The 16,060-nt window shown below is 36.1% G+C and overlaps 1 protein-coding gene across 1 annotated transcript in view; it reads left to right on the forward strand.

Annotated features, from left to right (window-relative positions):
* The first annotated feature begins 2,415 nt into the window (after positions 1-2,415).
* Positions 2,416-16,060, forward strand: part of TANK (TRAF family member associated NFKB activator) — a 91,413-nt gene continuing 77,768 nt past the window's right edge. Inside the window, exon 1 of the mRNA XM_059053789.2 lies at positions 2,416-2,630. The gene's annotated coding sequence lies outside the window, so the exon portion shown is untranslated. The remainder of the gene's footprint in view (positions 2,631-16,060) is intronic.

The raw sequence follows: 16,060 nt of genomic DNA on the forward strand, positions 1-16,060 counted from the left end.
ATCCCTGCAGATCCCAGCCCTGCTACAGCCATGGGCCAATGAAATCCTGTAGCATCAGCTCACCAGCAAGTAGAGGCTAGAAAATTCTGTTCCTCTCACAAATACCATGCCTGGAACATGGATTTATACTGCAGGTGTCCTTGTAACAGTCTGAACGAAGTTTCCCCATTAAACACCTACTGCATGCAGCCCAGCTGCCTAACTAACTTCTTGGCCAGAGTTACAGGCACCTGGGTCCCGTCCTGAAAGAGGAAGTCTATCTCTGAATCCCAGTCAGCAATAAAGAACACAGGCTTCTGTGCCCTCGCTATCCCCAGGGAAGACTGCTTTCCAAGGATTCTTCTTCGGGAGGTCTTTCACCCAGACCTGCCTAGAGAACCTTGTTGTCCCTTGGTGGTGATTTCTTCATTCTTTGATTAGCAAACCCTTGGCCATTCACCTCTGCCTGAATGGGAACCTGACTTGTGCCTTCCATCATCTAATTTGAGATTGGAGCTCCCCACCCCCTGAATCCTCCCCTCTTCTAATCATTGGACCCTAATCCTTGCCAATCACTCAGTACCAATTTGCTCCTTCCTCCCCTGCAGGAATCTCTGCATTTCTATCTGCTCCCGTCACATGGTTTATGACTCTGAGAGGAAAAAAGGAGGGGGAGGGAATAGGAAAAGGAACCACTAGAGACAACAAAGATAAAAACTTCCATCCGCCTCACATGTTTTGCCTAGAGCCAGAACCAGTCCGTGACAGAGGTTCTAAATTCCATGCACGCAGCCAAAATTTCTTCCACAAGCATCTCTAACTATAGCTTCTCTGTCTTGGCCTCAGGATCTTCTTGCAAACAGTGCCTTGCCAGGTTGAGACCAATTACCCTGGATTAGCCACTTCTGCTGGGGCTTGGGCTCATGCCAAGCTCACATGCCAAAGTAAATAGAAGAGGGAGGGGGCACAGAATAAAGAGATCAAAGGGGCATTTCCCAGTTAAGACATCAGTACTGCTTTAAAAAGTAATAATAAAAATTAAAAATTTTTTTAAAACCTATGTTTTTAAAATCCAATTCAAAAGTGTAAATTCTTGACAAAAAACGTTTTCCTTCCACCAATGGCTATCTCACTTTTTTGTTTTGATTTGCTGTATTTACAGTATTAGATAGGTTTTATTTTCCCATTACACACAAGAAAGTTTAATGTTTGATATCAGTAAGTTAATTATAAAATGTAAGGTGCTAAAGGAAATTAATACTTCATGATGTTAGATGAGTAAATGAAATGTTTTTAATCATAAGCTTATTCATCACTTTAGATTAATTCAGAATTATTTCCTTTTTATAGGATAATTTCTTCAGGAATAGAAATAACTCAGGTTTATTTAACATCTAACTTAAGAGAGGTGGTGTTTTAAGGTGGAAAAGAAACTAGATCAAGAATCCAAAGTTCTAAATTCTAGTTCTTTTGCTAACTGTGAACCTCTGGATAAGGTCTCAAACTCCTCATCTATAAAACGCAGGAGTTGAACAAGGAGACTGCTCAATCGCTATAGTCCTTTTCCTGTTCAATAACTTGCTACACTGAGAAAAATACAATCAGATTCAAAAGACAGATTTTAATCTGAGTGCTACCTCTAACTTTCTTGGTGACTTTGAGCATTTACCCTCTCCTGTTTCCTCATCTGTAATAAAAAGAAAATGGGACAGATGGTGTCTAAGGACATTTCCAGCTCTAAAATTTTATAACAAAGAAAAATGTCTGGAGTGCATATGCTGCCTTCCATTTGCATGTAGAATTTGATGTTTTGCTCCATGTAGCCTGAGAAGATATATGTATTTGTAAAGCATTTCCCCAGTGTGCTGGCATATATGCTTACCCACATGAAGAGAGAATCTGAGGTCCCAGGGAGAAAAGCTCTTAAGATCCTTTTATGTTTCACCTTTCTTCTAAGTACATGAGGTTAGGCTCTGGAATCCAGCATAAACTTTAATATTACTAGGCTTCATCCTAGTGACCTCTGTAGGCCATGAAGCAAAGACAACTATACTCAAATCTAGTCTTCACCTACTGTTTATAAATATACTGCTCAGGTCAAAAAGTGACTTCTTAAAACCTAAAAAAAAAAAAGCCATTTATCAAATAAGCTTACTTTAAAATTTTCTTACATGAAAATGTGCTTAATCCAAATATAATTTGGGGTTTACAATTTCTGGATTTTTGTTAAAACGTCCTAGCTCTTCAAGTAAAGTATCTTTGCTTCAAAAGGAAGTCAAAGCTACAGCCACGGTGGTTTACAGAACATTTTCTGGTAGTCTTTGCTTCATTTCAATATCTTGCCATGATTGGCTGTTGAAAGTTACAAAAAAGGAAGTCTTCAAGGCAGGGGATTTCTCAGTGGAAGTTCCCAGTTTAACACAGGGAGATCTCAGCACAGTTTGGGCAGCACTGCTAGAGACTGGAGATAAAACTTCCAGACTCTGTAACTGCCTACTTCTTTAAGAAGAATAGTCTATGAAGGAAGCCTTGTAACCTGGAGAAGAGGTAATCAAAACTTTAGCAGTTTCTACCGATTCTCAAGCTAGCAAGGTGGCCTGGATGTCTTAAACTGAAGTGTTGCAGATTTGCTCTACAATTCCTTCTATTAAGTGAGTAATTTATGACATGATTCAGTAATGCCTTTTATTCATTGCCACAGTTGGAAATTCAGCCTTTTAAAAATGGGGTCCCTAGCCAAGAGTAAAGGAAAATTTTTTAAACTGTGATCTTTTTGCATTCTTCTCAACTTTTAAGGTAGAATTTATGTCTTTATTTGAAATTTTTTTTAAGTTTATCTCTGGAATATAGCCTTCTCCAGTGAGTGGTTTTTATAACATAAGACTTGAAAGATACATATTTAGCATAAGTTAAGTTGTATACCGCTTACTAGGTTGAAAAGTAAATGCTGTATATATTCATACTTTTTTTGGTTAAATTTTTAAAGATCAATTCTGGCCTGATTCAGTGTGTTCATTCAAACATTAACTCACATTTACTATTTTTCTATCTTCTAAGAAACACATGTTTATGAATATTTCTTTACAGTAAAGTATTAACCTTATAGAAAACTTTGCATTTCCTATCTTCGAACATTTAAATTTATACAATAATAGCTATCCAGTCTTATTCTATTACCAATTGGCCTTTATTTTCACAAAAAGTGAATATTAAAGATTGTATAGTATATTCTTAAGAATAAGTAGATAGTTCAAAAAGATTAAACCTCAAGGATCATTACTATTGTTATATTAATAGCTGCCATTATTGAGTGTCTGCTACAGGGAAATGGTCACAGGATCTCCCAGCTAGTAAGTGGTAGAGCCAGAACTTAACCATAAATCCACATCATTTCTTTTTCCATGGCTCTGTTACCACTGCCCTGCCTTCTTACAATACTGAAAAAGTATTTTGAGTTATCTTATCTAAACTGCAAACGGGTGGGGGAAAAGGACAATACTTAGTCAAGATCACAGAGAAGCCAAGTCATTCACAGAAGCTTAGAATTCATTCCTAGGTCTTCCTTGTCCTCACTAGCCCACCCCATCTCCTCACTCCCTCCAGGGCTCACTTCCACCTGGGCACAGGTGCACATATTAGTCTGCCTCCATGCAGGAGGGGGGACCTGGGGCTGTATACCAGCTCTAACCTGACTGAAGCTCCTGCTAGCAGCCAAGTAGAGCAACATCCAATTATTTCTCTTAAACACTTATGACAATGAAAGAGATGGCCAACTGGAAGATTTAAAATTAATATGTTAAATTCCTCCCCCAAAGAGCTGGTTGGAACTTCATGAAACTTATGCACTAATTTGAAGAAAATAATCATCCTTCCAGGAGAGAACCTTACTGTCTGCAAACATTCTTTCTGTCCATGTGTTAAGGCCTCAGGAAACATAGGTTGTTTGTTTATTATAAATTGTATTCCAATATATTTTATCTTCTTCATGTGTGTCATAGGGATGCTATCTTGATAGGGGTATTCTTTCCACTATATTTTCTAACTAATTACTGCTGACATTTAGGAAAGTTCTTGATATCATAATTTTATCTTGCATCCAGTCATTATATTGATATTTTATTTATTTCTAAATTATTCTAAATTATTGTAGGTAATTCACATGCAAAGTCTAGATAGGAAGAATTTACTTTTGTCTTCTTTTTTTCTTCTGGTGGTGACATTGGCCAGAACTTCTAGAACAGTGTTTAATAACAGAGGAGATAGTGGCCAACCTCATCATGTTCTCATCTCAGTGGGAATTTCCCTAGTGGTTAACATTAAGAATGACGTAGGCTGTTGGTTTGAGATAAACACATTAATCATAAAGACCAAATAACTACCAAATATGCTTCTAACCCTAGTTTCCTAAAAGTGTATCAAGACTTCAAGTTAAACTATATTCATTGTCTTTTTGATATCATCAGAGACAGTTGTATTGTTTTTCTACTTTAAACTATATAGTGCCCTGTTGTTACACAATAGAGTAATTGCATTTTTAAAAAATTACATGTTGTTAAAAATCCCTTGGTAATAAAAGTAGGTTTAAATTATAAAGTATATTTGTTATTGCCCTGGTTAAGATAATAAATTGGTTGATCAAAACAAACCAAACTTACACATTTCCTCCTTTTCTCTTCAATCCACATGCTTAAATATCTCTCCCCTATTATTTTGGCTTCACAATTCAGTTCACAACTCAAATTAACAGAAAAGAATGAAAACAATGTGGCATAGCCAAGGAACCCTATCAAGGCAGAGCAACCAACACTCAAACAAAGCAGTTGTTCCTACACATTGTGCAAAAAGCTTTCTCCCTATTTTAACACTGCTACCTGCAGATCACAATTCAGTTACAACCAACAGTGGTGTGCAAAATGTGTGTCCAAATTGATTTATCTTACACAAATTTATATTAAGAAAACACATACTGAAAAAGAATTAATGAGAATTTTTGCATTCCTATTCATAAGTGAAATTCATCTGTATTTTTATTTTCTGATAAAAATACCAAAACTCTCCATGTTCTAAAAACATTTCGTGGGACTTATCAACTCCTTGAAATGTTTAAAGAGCATATCTTAGCACTCTGTCCTTGGCACACACTTTTGGAAGTAATTATTCAAAAGCTTTTCAATGTTTTCTATTGTTATTGATCTATTCAGGTTTTATGCCATTTTTTCCGCACAGTTTAGGTTATTTGTTGTTTATAAATAAAATTTTATCAAATTTTTCAAATGTATTAGTATACATGGTATTGTAATTTTTACCATCTCCATAACCATATGGATAACCCTTTTCGCTATGTTTTCTCTCTCTTTTTTTCCTGATTGGACATGTCAAAGGGTTAATCTCTTGGATGTATCTCATTTATGGTTAGCTCTTTTTTTAATAATTAGTTTTTGCTTTTATCTTTATTACTATTTTCTTACTGCCTTTCCTTCCTTTTATATTATTTTACTTTTCCTTTCCTCAGTTTTAGATCTGGATGCTTAGTTCGTCTATTTGTTTTCTTTCTTATTTTGTAATGAAAGTATTTAAGGCTAGGAATTTTCTGAGTACCATTTTAACTGTTCTTACACGTTTATATCATTTTCACATTATTTCATTATTATTATTATTTATTATTTTTTTGTGTGTGTGGTACGCGGGCCTCTCACTGCTGTGGCCTCTCCCACTGCGGAGCGCAGGCTCCGGACGCGCAGGCCCAGCGGCCATGGCCCACGGGCCCAGCCGCTCCGCAGCACGTGGGATCCTCCCGGACCGGGGCACGAACCCGTGTCCCCTGCATCGGCAGGCGGACTCTCAACCACTGCGCCACCAGGGAAGCCCTTCATTATTATTTTATGTTTTTCTAACTGCAGTTTTATTTCCTCTCTGTTCCAAGAGTTATTTAGGAAAATAAAGGTTTTTCTTGTTTTTTGGATTTTTTTTACCTAACAGACTTTACTTTTTTTGAACAGTTTTAGATTTAGAGAAAAAATTAGTAAACACTACAGAGAGTTCCCATGTACCACCCTGCCTCTTCCCCCCTACCCCTGCTCCCCAACATAATTTCCCCTGTAATTAACGTATTAGTATATGGTACATTTGTGACAATTGAGGAACAATATTGATACATTTTTATTAACTCAGTTTATAGTTTATTCAAATTTCCTTATTTTTTCCTTTTACAAAAATTGAGGTAAAATTCACATAACAAAGTTAAGCATTATAAAGTGAACAATTTAGTGGTATTTAGTCCACTCACAATGTTGTGCAACCACTACTTCTATCTAGCTTCAAAACATTCTTATGACCCCAAAAGGAAACCCTTTACCGTTAAGCAGTTGCTCTGCATTTCCTGTTCTCCTCAATCCCTGGCAACCACCAACCTGTGTTCTGTCTATATGAATATACGTATTCTGGATATTTCATATAAGTGAAACCATATAACCTGTGACTTTTTCTGTCTGGCTTTTTTTAACTTAGCATAATATTTTCAAGATATATCCATGTTGTAGCATATGTCGGTACTTCATTCCTTTTATGGCCAAATAATATTCTGTTGTCTGTGTATACACCATTTATTTATCGATTCATCTATTGATGGATGGGATAGTTGGGCTGTTTTCACTTTTTGGCTATTGTAAACAGTGCTGCTATGACCATGCATTTACATTGTATGATTACCTATTTTCAATTCTTTTAAGTATATACCTCACAGTGGAATTGTGGGGTCATATTGTGGGCTGATTCTATGTTTAACTTTTTAAGTAACTGCCAAATTGTTTTCCACAATGACTGAACCATTTTACATTCCCACCAGCAATGCATGAAAGTTCCATTTTCTCCACATTCTTGCCAACACTTGTAATTTTCTGGGTTTTTTGTTTTGTTTTGTTTTTTGGTTTTGGCTACGTTGGGTCTTCATTGCCATGTGCGGGTTTTTCTCTAGTTGTGGCAAGCAGGGGCTACTCCGTTGCGGTGCGCAGGCTTCTCATTGCAGTGGCTTCTCTTGCTGTGGAGCACAGGCTCTAGGTGCGTGGGCTTCAGTAGTTGCAGCACACAGGCTCAGTAGTTGTGGCAGGTGGGCCCTAGAGTGTGCAGGCTTTAGTAGTTGCAATGCATGGGCTCAGTAGTTGTGGCTCGCAGGTTCTAGAGCACAAGCTCTGTAGTTGTGGCGCACAAGCTTAGTTGCTCCACAGCATGTGGGATCTTCCCAGACCAAGGATCAAACCCACGTTCCCTGCATTGGCAGGTGGATTCTTAACCAGGGAAGTCCCCTTTCTGTGTTTTAAGTTATTATTATTATAGTCATCCTAATGGATGTTACATACCTCATTGCAGTTTTGATTTGCATTACCCTAATGATTAATGATGTCAAACATCCTTTCATGTGCTTGTTGGCCATCTGTATAGTCTCCTTGGAAAAATGTCTTCAAGTCCTTTACCCAATTTTTAATTGAGTTGTCCTTCTGTTGATAGGCTAATATATAAAGAGTTCTTTTTATATTCTGGGTATAAGACTCTTATGAAATACATAATTTGCAAACATTTTCTCCCATTCTACAGATTATCTTTTGATAATGTCTTTCAATGCACAAAAGTTTACTTTCAAAATTTTTTAGAGAGTCCAATTTATTTTTTTCTTGATTGTATTTTTTTTGTTTATGATTTTGGTATCATACCTAAGAATCCATTGCCAAATTCAAGGTCACAATGATTTACGTCTTTTCTAAGTTGTATAGTTTTAGCTCTTATATTTAGATTACTTTTTCACTTTGAGTTAGTTTTTGTATATAGTGTGAGATAGGGGTCCAGTTTTGTTATTTTCATTATGGATATCAGTTGCTCCAACATCATTTGTTGAAAAGACTATTCTTTCTCCATTAAATGGTCTTTGTACTCTGCTCAAAATCAATTAGCCATAGATGTAAGGGTTTATTTCTGGACTCTCAGTTCTATTCCTGTTGTCTATATGTCTATCTTTATGCTCTTATCACACTGTTTTGATTACTGTAGCTTTGTAATGAGTTTTGAAATGGGGAAGTGTGAGTCCTCCAACTCTTTTAATTTTTTTCAATATTCCTTGGCTATTTAGGGCTCCTTGCAATTCTACATGGAACTGAAGATTGGCTTTTTCATTTCTGAAAAAGAAGTCATTGGAATTTTGATACAGATTACATTAAATCTGTAGATCATTTGGGGAGTATTGCCATTTTAACAATTTTAACTCTTCCAATTCATGAACACAGAATGTCTTCCCATTTATTTAGGTCTTCTTTCATTTTTTTCAGCAATATTTTGTAGTTTTCAGTGTACAAGTCATTTTCCTCTTTGGTTAAATTTATTCCTAGATATTTCATTCTTTTGGATGCTATTATAAATTAAGTTGTTTCCTTAATTTTCTTTTTGAATTGTTCATTGATAACATATTGAAACACAACTGATTTCTGAGTGTTGATATTGTATCCTGCAACTTTGCTAAATTCATTTATTAGCTCTAGTAGCTTTCCTGTGGATTGTTTGGGATTTTCTACATGTAGGATAATGTCATTTGCAGATATAGTTTTACTTTTCCTTTTTCATTTAGATGCCTTTTCTTTTTCTTGTTTAATTGCTCTTGCTAGAGCTACCATGACAATGTTGAATAGCAGTAGTGAAAAAAAGCACCCTTGTCTTGTTCCTGATCTTAGGGACAAATCTTTCAGTCTTTCACCATTGAGTATGATGTTAGCTGTGGGTTTTTCATAAATTCAGAATGTCTTAATTTCTCCTTCATTTTTGAAGAATGGTTTTGCTGGATATAGAATTCTTGGTTGGCACCTATTTCTTTTTTTTTTTCCCAGCATTTTAAATATGTCATCCCACTGCCTTCTGGCCTCCATGATTCCAAAGTGAAATTGGCTGTTAATCTTACAGAGGATCCCTTGTAAATAAAGAGTTGCTTCTCTCTCACTGCTTTCAAGATTCTCTCATTGTCTTTGGCTTTCAACAGTTTGATTATAATGTGTCTCAGCGTGAATCTGAGTTTAGCCTATTTGAGTTCATTGAACTTCTTGAATGTGCAGATTCAGTCTTTCATCAAATTGGGAAGTTTTCAGCCATTATTTCTTTAAATATATTTTCTGCTCCTTTTCTCTCACCTCTCCTTCAGAACTTCCATAATGCATATTTTGGCTTACAAGATGATGTTTCATAGGCCTCTTAGGCTCTATGCACTTTTCTTTATTCTTTTTCTCTTTCTGTTCCTCTATCTAGATAGTTTCAATTGTCTTATTATCACATTCACTGACGTCTTCTGCCTGCTCAAATCTGTTGCCCCTCTAGTGAATTTTTCATTTCACTTATTGTACTGTTCAGCTCCATAATTTCTATTTGGTTCCTTTTTACAATTTCTATCTCTTTATTGATAATCTCATCTTGTTCATACATCATTTTCTGATTTCCTTTGGTTTTTTGGTCCACAGTTTCCTTTGGCTTTTTGGACAAATGTAAGACAATTGATTTAAAGTAAAAGATTTTTCTAGTAAGTACAATCTCTACATTTCCTTAGGGTGAACTTTTAAAGACATTTTAAATGATAATTCTGACTACTTACTTAAATTAAAACTCAACTGCATGTAGAACCACCTACTTAAGTTATAGATATTATCTATACAATATGGGTTTGAACTGCATAGGTCCACTCATATATGGATTTTTTTTCAATAAACATAATCTGCAGTTGGTTGAACCTGCAGTTACAGAACCATGGATATGGAGGGCTGTAAAGTTATATGTGGATTTTCAACTGCATAGGGGGCTTGGTGCCCCAACCCTCTCATTGTTCAAATGTCAACTGTATTAGCTAATATTTATTGAGTTCCTCCTATAATCCAGGCCCTGTTCATATATTATCTCACTGTACACACACACATACACACACATTTTGAGGCCAGTATTATTATAATCTATACTTGACAGGAGAAGAAACGGAAGTTCAGTGTTGGTCACATGGTTAGTAAATGGCAACACCAACATATGACTGGGGCAATTTTAATGAGAACTCTCATTTATAGCTTGCTTGCATTAGCCTATGTCAGCTTGAGTTTGCCTTTGTGACGGCAATGACCATCTAGGCCTCAGACTGTGTTACATGTTTCTTTAATATCAGTTGTAATAGCCATCCTAACTTCAAAAACATCCAAATATGTGTCTTGGAATTTCAAGTGTGTGGCATGTCATAAAGGGGAAAGGACAGGGTGAAATAGGAGCCCATAGTTCTAACCTGGAAGAGAAGTCAAGTAGGGCCCTGTTTTGAATCAGACCATTCAGCTGAGGCCATAACAGACCAAGCAAAATGTGAGGGAAACATGTTCTAGGATGAGGAAATCACACTGGCAAACACCTGAAAAAGAAAGAACATGGAGCATTTGAGGTGTTGAACGAAGCCAGAAGAAGAGGCAGGATATGAGTCTAGAGAAGTAAGAAGAAACCTCATACTATGTTTAGAGTTTGGATTTTATTCTAAGGTTAATAGAAAGTGACTTTAGGTGCTAAAGGAACATAATAAAATTTAGAATTTGACAAGAGAAAAAGTTAGGAGAATAGTTAGGAGATTGTATGGTAAATATGAATTTGATGATGGCCTAAACAAGGGGTGTCAATAGAGTCAGAGTGTGACAGTGAGGACAGAGATGACAATGAGGACAGAGTATATGCATGCAAAAAAAATGTTGCAGAGGAGTGCTCACAAGAGTTACCTTATTGGATGATTGATAAAATGCTGGGAAGGAAGAGTTTTACATCTTCATTACATGAGCAATGTTTTCCTTTCTTTCTCCTCTATTGAGGAGCATGAAAAAATGGGGAATTCTATGGTGGTCCAATGGTTAGGACTCCTCGCTCTCACTGCCAAGGGCCAGGGTTCAATACCTGGTAGGGGAACTAAGATCCCACAAGCCATGAGGTGTGACCAAAAAAATAAACATAAACAATAAGCATATAATTTTTTTCTTTTTTTTTTTTTGCGGTACGCGGGCTTCTCACTGTTGTGGCCTCTCCTGTTGCGGAGCACAGGCTCCAGACGCACAGGCTCAGTGGCCATGGCTCACGGGCCCAGCCGCTCCACGGCATGTGGGATCTTCCCAGACTGGGGCATGAACCCGTGTCCCCTGCATCGGCAGGCGGATTCTCAACCTCTGCGCCACCAGGAAACCCCGGCATATAATTTTGTTAATGGCTTTATTGCAGTATAATTGCTTTTAATTCTACTTGTAGTTATTTACCTTTATTTTTCTTTAAAACCTAAAATAATATATGTTCAATTATAATATCATTGTTAGAATGAGAGCCTCTCATTTCCTTGTTTTCACATATAGAAGATAAGAAAATGAGTAAGTTAGAACTTTCTCCTTCCTGCCACCTCTCTTCTACCCACTTGAGTTTTTGTTGCTATAATCAGGAAGTTTAGAACACATTATTACTAAATTGTTTATTTATACTTGGACCTTATATCTTAAAGATTACTTTTAATATTCTAATTATATTTGCAACAAGTTTTTACCTAATCCAATATTTAAATTATTTCAAATATTTACAGATATTTCTTTTATATCAGAATTTCAGCTTTCTTAGTTTTTGCACTTTGATTCCCTTCCTGACTAACTGAAGTGTATGTCCAGTTATTTCAGGACATAGGTGAAATATTTCTGAACTATAAGGTATCTAAGAATGTCTTAGTTTTCCTTTCCTATGCAAATGATAATTCGAGTGGGTATAGACTTTGTAAGTCAAATCTTTCTCAGGCTGCTGTACGTGTTATTCTATTCAGCTTCTGAAGCTTAACGTTGAAGTTAAGTCTATTTTTCGTTTTTTTTCTTCCTTTGAAAATAGTTTCATTTTTTAATCTGTATCCTTATTGAATTTTTTCCATACTTTAGATTCAGAACGCTTTTTCTCACCCCCTCATGACTAGACTAAGACCTCTCCTATGTGTTTTTTGAGTACCCTATTCTTACCCTTATTGTTATGGTGTAATACCACATTGTATAGCAATTGCCTGTTTCTTGTATGTATATCATCCACAATAGACACTAAGTTCTTTTAAGGTAGAACTGTGTCTTGGTAATCTTTGTAGCCCTAACTTTTAGCATATAGCAAGCACTCACAAAATAGTTCCTGAATAAATGAATGAATTGATTCATAATTTAACATTACAATTTTTATCAGGATAGGTCAAAATGTTGGGCTCTTTTGATTAATACATTTCAAAACTCACTGAGTTCTTTTCATCTCCGATTGTCTTATATCAAAGTATTACTTCGGATATATTCTGATATATCTTTAGTTGCTATTTCTGTTCCATTTACTCGGATCTCTTTTTCAGAAGTTGGAGCACTATCTTTCCACTATTACATTTAATGGTTTTCATCTATTTATCCTTTCCATTCACATTTTGAGAGAGTTTTTCAAGCTTTTTCTCTAATCATTGATTTAACATTCTGCAGTATGTATTACTTTTTTTATTATGTTCAAATAATATTTGAATTTTGATGTTGCATGTTCTGTGTCCTTACAGCCTTAACTTACCCAACTTTGTTTTTATTTCTCCCTTCTTATCTTAGTTCAATATCATGTCTTAGATTTCAACTCTTGTATCACAGAAAATACAAATTGGACTCTTTCCACTTACGCTTCTGGCAAACCATTTTCTAAAGTGTTCACTTTCTCAGGATTTGGGGAGACTTTGCTCTTCTTCCTTTATGCAGCACAGTCTTTTCAAAGGGATGCCTTATCTTGTATTATACTCATTAATACAAGTATATTATATCTTGTATTAAACTCATTCCAAGATTTGTATAGCCCTTACTAACCAGATGTGTGGATTTTATTTGGTTCTTCTCATTATCTGCCTGATTTTTACTAGCTCCTCAGCACAGATCTTGAGCTGGGAGACATAAAGACATGCATAGTTCACAGATAACTTTTGGACCTAAAGCTAACATTTACCAACTTTGTCACTATGAATACTGGCCTGAGGCAAGATCCCTCACCCTTATTGCCTAGTTGTTTTAATATGAAGAAGTGAATTCCTGGTTAATCTGGAAAAAATCATTGGTCTTTTCCTTGATAGGAGCCATGTATGAAAAACTAAACTCCCAGAGAGTCAAACACACAGCTCTGTCTGCCCAGGCCCTTCCATTATTTGCTTCACATATCCTTAGATACAGAGTATCACATCTGTCCACTCCCATTGGGATCATGTTGGTATACTCCAAATCAGAGCTCCAAAATATCAATAGATAATTAAAAAAACGTACTAATGGGGGACAATGGGGCAACAAGATGTAAAATAGTACTTGCAGATAACACATAGTAGCGGGATTACTGTCCAATTCACTAGTAGGTGCCATGAGGCAGATAGCTTTCTCACTATCCTTCAGGGTCACAGGTTTGCTCACCTTCAAAAACAAAGTTCATGTCCATTTCAGCCCTACAGTTCTTGCAAATGGTGGAAAAATCTTGTCAAATTCTGTCAGTAGGATGCTTATCAGCAGGGTTATAGCAACTCTGTAAGACTCAAGCCCAAGTTAGCAAGGCTTGGCAAGTGAGCACCTATTTCAGCCAAGTGCCCTGTACAGGGCATAGCCTCTCAGCCATATGTGTTGGGTCTGGTCATCAATCCTGCCTTTTGATGCTATTATGAGTTCTCATATTTTTCTGATTTTTCATTAGGCATTTAATTCAGAGAATCTGAGACAAAAACAGCTAGTCCAGATGTCATCCTAAATCAGAAGTCAACCAGATTCTATTAATAGTGATATTTCACATCAAAGATTTGACTAAGATCATTGATGCATACCTGGCATTCCAAGTTAGTTGTAATAAGTGTTTATACTGGCAGCTTTCCTTGTTTCTAGATTTATATTCAGAACTCTCAATAAAATACTAAGCAGTTTTGAAAACAGGTTCTGAAATAGTTTTAATAAAGCTGCAGTTCTCATTTTCATTCCACCCTACCCTCCAGTACTACTTGTTAACCTGAGGTATATAATAATATAAGGAAAATTAGAGTGAAATTATGTCATTTTTAAAGAATTATTCCTCAAATGAATATCTGAACTCAATTTCTAACCTTAATAAAACATTTTGTATGTCAATTCTAAAAAATTCATCATCATTATAAAAAAAGGAAAATGTTTGACACTGTTTTAGCACAAAACTCATCCACTTACCCCCCCAGCATTTATGCATGTTTCAGACATTGGAGCAGTATGCAGCCACTTCTCTTCATGACTACAACATCATGGGAGTGGAAAGAGATAAAAATACATAGTTAAGAAATGTGTGTTTAATTTTTTCTTTCCTTATTTAAAGTGTTTAGCACTTTCATATTTCAAAATGTTCATGAATTCAGTTTTAGATTCTGAGTGTATTATTAAATTCTACTATTTAAATTAGAAATAGTCAAAGTAGCTCTTTCAATTTGCTCAAAAGCAGTGCTGGATAAGTTCGACTTTGTTAAAATTAAATTTTTCTGCTCTGCAAAAGACACTGTAAAAAGAATGAAAAGACAAGCCACAGACTGGGAGAAAATATTTTCAAAAGATACATCTGATAAAGGACTGTTATACAAAACATACAAAGAACTCTTAAAATTCAACAACAAGAAAACAAACAACCCAATCTTAAAATAGGCCAAATACCTTGACAGATAGTTCACAAAAGAAGATATACAGATTGCAAATAACCATGTGAATAGATTCTCCACATTATGTGTCATCAGGGAAATGACAATTAAAACACAATGAGATACCACTATACTCCTATTAGAATGGTCAAAATCCAGAACACTGACAACACCAAATGCTGATGAGGATGTGGAGCAAAAGGAACTCTCATTCATTGCTGGTGGGAATGCAAAATGGTACAGCCACTTTGGAATACACTTTGGCAGCTTGTTACAAAACTAAATATACTCTTGCTCTACAGCCCAACAATCACGCTCCTTGGTATTTCCCCAAAGTAGTTGAAAACATGTGCACACAAAAACCTGTGCACTAATGTTTATAGCAGCTTTATCCATAATTGCCAAAAGTTGAAGCAACCAAGGTGTCCTTCAGTAGGCAAATGGATAAATAAACTGTGGTACATCCAGCCAATGGGATATTATTCAGTGCTAAAATGAAATGATCTATCAAGCCATGAAAAGTCATGGAGGAAACTCAAATGCATATTACTAAGTGAAAGAAGCCAATCTGAAAAGGCTACCTACTGTACGGTTCCAACAATATGACAATCTGGAAAAGGCAAAACTATGGAGACAGTAAAAAGATCAGTGGTTTTCAGAGATTAGGGGGAGGGAGAGATGAATAGGTGGAACATAGAGGGTTTTTAGGGCAATGAAATTATTCTTGTATAGTATGATACTATAATAATGGATATATGTCAGAGTGTATAGAGTATATTAGTATCCTCCAGTATATTGTAGTATAATACTATAATGATAGATACATGGCATTATGCCTCTGTCCACACCCATCAAATGTACAACACCAAGAGTGAACCCTAATGGAAACTATGGACTTTGAATGATAATAGTATGTCAATGTAGGTTCATCAATTGTGACAAATGTATCACCCTGATGGGAAGTGTTGATGATGAAAGAGTCTTATGCATGTTTCAGGGTAGGGAATATGTGATAAATCTCTGTATCTTCCTCTCACATTTACTGTGAACTTAAAATTACTCCTAAAAATTCTTTTTAAAAATGTGCTGTCCTGTCATGTTTAACTCAATTACTTATTACAAGAAAACTGTTCAACTGGTCACAATGCTATACACAAGAAGTTTCTGTTTGTTTGTTTTTTAAGTGTTTTTTAAATTATGTTTTGGCTTTGACTTAAAAAATAAGCCCAGGGCTTCCCTGGTGGCACAGTGGTTGAGAGTCCGCCTGCCGTTGCATGGGACACGGGTTCGTGCCCCGGTCCGGAAGATCCCACATGCCGCGGAGCGGCTGGGCCCGTGAGCCATGGCCGCTGAGCCTGCGCTCCGCAACGGGAGAGGCCACGACAGTGA

Source organism: Kogia breviceps, chromosome 2, assembly GCF_026419965.1.
Source record: "Kogia breviceps isolate mKogBre1 chromosome 2, mKogBre1 haplotype 1, whole genome shotgun sequence".
NCBI lineage: Eukaryota > Metazoa > Chordata > Mammalia > Artiodactyla > Physeteridae > Kogia > Kogia breviceps.